This window comes from Fulmarus glacialis, unplaced genomic scaffold (genome assembly GCF_000690835.1).
Source record: "Fulmarus glacialis isolate BGI_N327 unplaced genomic scaffold, ASM69083v1 scaffold9544, whole genome shotgun sequence".
NCBI lineage: Eukaryota > Metazoa > Chordata > Aves > Procellariiformes > Procellariidae > Fulmarus > Fulmarus glacialis.
The window spans coordinates 1-5,228 of record NW_009208669.1 but is presented as its reverse complement, the minus strand read 5'-3'; the positions used below and the strand labels follow the sequence as shown (position 1 = coordinate 5,228).

The 5,228-nt window shown below is 43.5% G+C and overlaps 1 pseudogene; it reads right to left on the bottom strand.

Moving 5' to 3' along the window:
* Positions 1 to 3,546, bottom strand: part of LOC104075900 — a 10,566-nt pseudogene extending 7,020 nt beyond the window's left edge.
* Between the last annotated feature and the right edge of the window lie 1,682 nt (positions 3,547 to 5,228).

Below are 5,228 nucleotides of genomic sequence, written 5' to 3'. Positions count from 1 at the left end.
GGTGCGTTCCTTCGGGACCAGTCTGTTCCAGCCTGGGTCCCCCACGAGGTCACAAGTCCTGTAAGCAAACCTGCTCCAGCGTGGGCTCCTGTCTCCACGGGTCCACAGGTCCTGCCAGAAGCGTGCTCCAGTGCAGGCTTCCCACGGGCTCACAGCCTCCTTCGGGCATCCACTTGCTCCAGCGTGGGGTCCTCCACAGGCTGCAGGTGGATATCTGCTCCACCGTGGGCTGCAGGGGGACAGTCTTCCTCACCATGGTTTTCACCACAGGCTGTAGGAGAATATCTGCTCTGGCGCCTGGAGCACCTCCTCCCCCTCCTTCTTCACTGACCTTGGTGTCTGCATAGCTGTTTCTCTCACATATTCTCACTCCTCTCTCCGGCTGCTGTTTCTATTGCACAGGTTTTTTTCCCCTTCTTAAATATGTTATCACAGAGGCGCTACCACCGTCGCTGACTGGCCTGGCCCTGGCCAGCAGCAGGTCTGTGTTGGAGCCAGCTGGCATTGGTTCTATCGGACATAGGGAAAGCTTCTAGCAGCTTCTCACAGAAGCCACCCTGTAGCCCCCCGGCTACCAAAACCTTGCCACACAAACCCAGTACAATAGCATAAAGGTGAAAAGCAGAGCATGAGAAGAGCTTACCCTGATATGAAACGAGTGAGGAGAAAGGAAGCTGGGGAAGGGGATAATGTCCCCATTTATAATAATTCATCTGCTTTCCATGCACTCTCTAAAACACTGTAATGCCCACATGGGCCAGCCATCAGTGACTGAAGACATGGGAATCCCTGGTTACCAGACTAGTTCTGCCCAATTCTGCCCAAAGCTTGCCCTATTATTGTCCCTTTAAAGAGGAAAAACCAACCCACCCCGCTATGGGATAGTACTGTTTGGATAACCACATCTACTGTAGTGTTCATCCCTTTTCACTTACAATTATGTAGAGGCTGGTTTCAGAGTCAAGATGTAAACCCCACAGAAATATTTTTTTATATTGTGGGTGTTCGTCTATCCTGATGACAAAAGTAATAAAACTTGAAAGAAAATAGCTTGGAGGCCTTGAAATGAGGCAGGATGATAGCAGAAGACAGCAAGGTGGGGCAAGTAAGATATTTTTATAGTGGGCAGAACTATCTAGTAGTCTCTTTCACATAGACAACGTTCAACCTTATTATTTCTCATCCTATTCAATGTTAATAGAGGGATTATTCCTTTAATCTTTAAAGCAACAGGTATTTGTCTTCTTTGACCTCTGCCTTCTCTAGGGGAATAGAGAAGGGCACAGAGGAGGTATGAGACCACAGTATGGCCACAGTATGGAGCAGATAAAAATCAGAGGTGTGTCCATTTCAGGTGCACAGGGCAGTCATTTTTAAGGACAGAAGTGAGAGAGTATATCTTGAGAAATGTAGAAAGAGGTTTATGATAGGAGAAGCTTGGGGAGAAATTGATTGTGATTCAGTAAGGCCAAGACTTCAAAGAAATGAGAATGGAAGCAATGAAAGTTTTTCTGACTGTAATGAGAAACAAAGGCAAATGTTCACCTCCAGGTTAGCTGCAACAGCAGAAGCAGGAAAATGCAGACTGGCTATTCTTCTGGGAGGAATATAAAGCCCAGTGCTCCTCCATGCTTCTGAACCATAGAAAGAACCACAGGCATTATCAAGATAGAAACACATAAGTCTTCAAGTTACAGATAAAATTCAACAGCAGCTTCAATTCTAATTCTAATAAATTAGTTTTCTGAAGCTTCCACCTTTATGCTGAATCTTTCCGCATCTGACCAACAGCTAATGCTGAACCTTTTTTAAAAAGTTTGAATTCTTAATGATTTATAAGGGAATTGAGAAAATGCAAGGAAATTTCAAATTAAACTATCAAGGTAATCCTGCCCTAATCTCACATCATAGAACTTAGTTCAGTTGGATAAACTTGATATCAAGATGACCTTTCTGGTAAGATTTTCTTTAAAAAAAAAAAAGAACATTGAACATCAAAAGTGATGTTTGTTTCTGAAAAGAATGTGGGACAATCTCCAAAAGTGACTTTTGATTTTATATGTCCAGCTAGAAACACTCCATAACAGTGCGGGATTTTTTCTTTCCAAAGAAGATCTCCTCAAGCAAGACAAAACACACAGCTCCACGCAATGACATCTTCAGGTGAAATGTCTCTGCACCTGAATTTGCACCTGAATTTGACAAAAAGCAGTAGTGGTACTTTACATCGACCAACAAGTTAAATCGCTTCCTTTGGAAGCATTTATGGGCCATGTGCCTGGACAGCTCGTCTATTGCATAACCAACAATTCATTCATCATCTGACCAAAATTGTACCCAACAGAAGATCAAGTGATCAATATGCCAGCAACCATCATAAGACCGTGGTATTTCTGATTACATGGTGAGCATGCAATCCCAGAAGAAAGCTGGGGCAGGAAGGAAGCAGAGAGATTTAGACTCTTATATTTATAGATTACTTTGGTCAGCCTCATTCCATTCCACAGTTTGGATGCTGCTGAGGAAGGAAATAGAAAAATATCCCCCACCTTAATTTCTTCCATCAATCTGAACAGTTACAGTTGGGAATGTAGTCATTTCTGGAAGATTTTGGTTGGGAGCACATATTTGTTTTCGTACATCAGGGAATTTGTGATAGAGCTCTGCAGCTTTATTGATTAAAACCATTTCCTCAGAGCTGCCTTTCACTGGGCTGTCAGCACTGACATCGGGAACCCCCTGGGAAAGCACTAGCTCAGCCATCTCCTCCTGAACAGAGCAGGTAGCTAGGGATGTCTGAGCTGGAATTCTCAGGAACACTGCTGAGTCTTGTGCTATTTCTTGAGCCAGGAGGAATATGGTTGTTTAGAAGCTTCTTCTTTCTTGAGATTTTGCTGAAATTGGGAGAGTGCCTTGTCAAAGTGGTACTGTGAGAAAACCTCATCAGGATGTAACACTGGCTGACTTGATGCTAGTATATTATCTCCTAAGATACCAACTCCAAACTTTTGCAGCATTTTGTTCCCAGCCAACCCAGCAATGGCATTCTCATCAGCATTCCCTGCAGCCCAGGACCATGCCTGTCCTCCAACCAGCAGACCACCACCCCTTGAAACAAACTCACGAATCTCCTCCACCTCCTCATCACTGCAGGCTTTGCAGAGTGTGTACTGACACACGCAAGTTTTCCTTAAGATCTGTTAGCTTGCAAGGGATCTTCTCCTGGCTTAGGAGAGTGAAAAAGTCCTGTAAATCACCAGCAATAGCAACATGACTTCTGTTGCCAGCATCAAGCCAACCAACGGCATTGAGGATAAAAGATTTCATTGCTGATGCTTGGAAAAAGTTTTCATGAGCGAGTACCACAACATGGCCCCTGCCATAGCATGCAGGTGCAAGGAATGCCTGGTGGGAGTCATTCATAGCAATGGGAAATGCTAATGCACCATGGATGAGTAGATGGGAGGGACACTGCCATCTTCTATCTTGAATTCGGTCACTCCTTTCAAAAGAACTTCTAAATTTTTTTTCGCATCCAATCCATGTCTGGAAAACCAAAAGAAATCCTTGTCATCCAAATTGATTTATAAATGCTGAAAGCTGTAGTTATCTTTGCCCCGTTAGTAGTGATACAGTCATGACTTCCTATTAACACTCCTAGTTTCAAGAAGTTATCAAGACAAATATATTAATCTCTATCAAAAGAGACTTGAAAGTTAACCCAACAGATATCACTGAAGTGGCAGCAATACCATTCCTTAAGTATGGTATAAATTGAATTCCAGGCAAGAATGGTGCTGTGTGCTTGTGACTCATGTTAGATTTTTCTGCAATGGGCTAAGATGTTACCACCCACAGAAGGTGGCTCTGTCCTTCACAAGAAGTTATTGTCCTCAGGGCACAGAATCCGTAAGACATCAGGCAAGCACTTCCTAATCCTTTTCAGTGCAAAGGCAGACACGTACCTCAAAACATTCTCAGCAATGGCTTCAACTAATCCAATTGATTTTGTTTTCAGGAAGTCTAGGGGCTTTGACACTTTCTTCTAACAGTTCAGCTTTAAAGTGGTGTCCTCCAGTCATAGAGCAAATGGAAACCAGGTAGTAAAATGTTAAATCTGTGATAGTTGTTTGCAAAGTTGCACAGTCATCTGCTCTCTTGCTTGTCTCTTTACCACAGGCTTCAGTCCAAACTTTAGCATCTGTTGCCTGCCTGTCTCTCCATCCTGGGATATAAGGATAATTTTTTTCCATCATAACGGTAGTTAAACACTGAACAAGTGCCAATACAGATTGTGGAATCTCTGTTCTTGGAGATATTCAGTACTTGACTAGACAAAGCCCTGAGCAACCTGCTTCGAGCAGACATTGGAGCAACTGACCTCCAGGGGTCCCTTCCAACCTCAACTATTCCATGATTCAGATTTCCATCAGCATGTTCCAAATGTATTGGCAGTGCAGCACACCTGAAAAATTACTGTGAAGACAATGGCTTATTGCCTCAGCAGAGTTGCCTCCTGAGTACGGCCAGAGCTGAATCTTGTTATCATGACATAGTCTATTATCCTCGTCTGAACATAGCTCTGAGACAGAGATGAAGCTGTAATATATTCTTCCTTATGTAGCAGTATAAGATCCAATTATAGACCTTCAAATTCCCACCTTATTTGTGAGAAATTCCCTGAAGAATTATCACCGTTTTCAGGGACTTGTGACAAGAAAAGTAGGTGCCTTAACTCTAATAGTCTGAAGTCACCTGCCTAGTGGGTGAAGGGAAGGCGGTGGATGTAGATTTTCCGGATTTTAGTAAGGCTTTTGATACTGTCCCTCGCAGTATCCTTCTGGACAAGTTGTCCAACTGTGAGATGAGCAGGTACATTGTGCACTGGGTGAAGAACTCCCTGAAGGGCAGGGCTCAAAAGTGAATGGAGCTACATCTGGTTGGTGTCCAGTCACTCCTTCAGGGCTCAATTCTAAGGCCAGTTCTGTTCAATATTTTTATCAATGATCTGGATGCAAGAATTGAATGCACCATGAGGAAGTTTGCTGTCAATACTAAAGTGGGAAGTGCTGTTGACTCTCCGGAGGGACAAGAGGCCTTGCAGAGGGATCTGGATAGATTGAAGCATTGGGCAATCATTAATGGCATGAAATTTAACAGGAACAAATGCCAGATTCTGCACCTGCAACAGAGTAATGGCGGGCACAAGTATAAATTGGGAGAGGAGT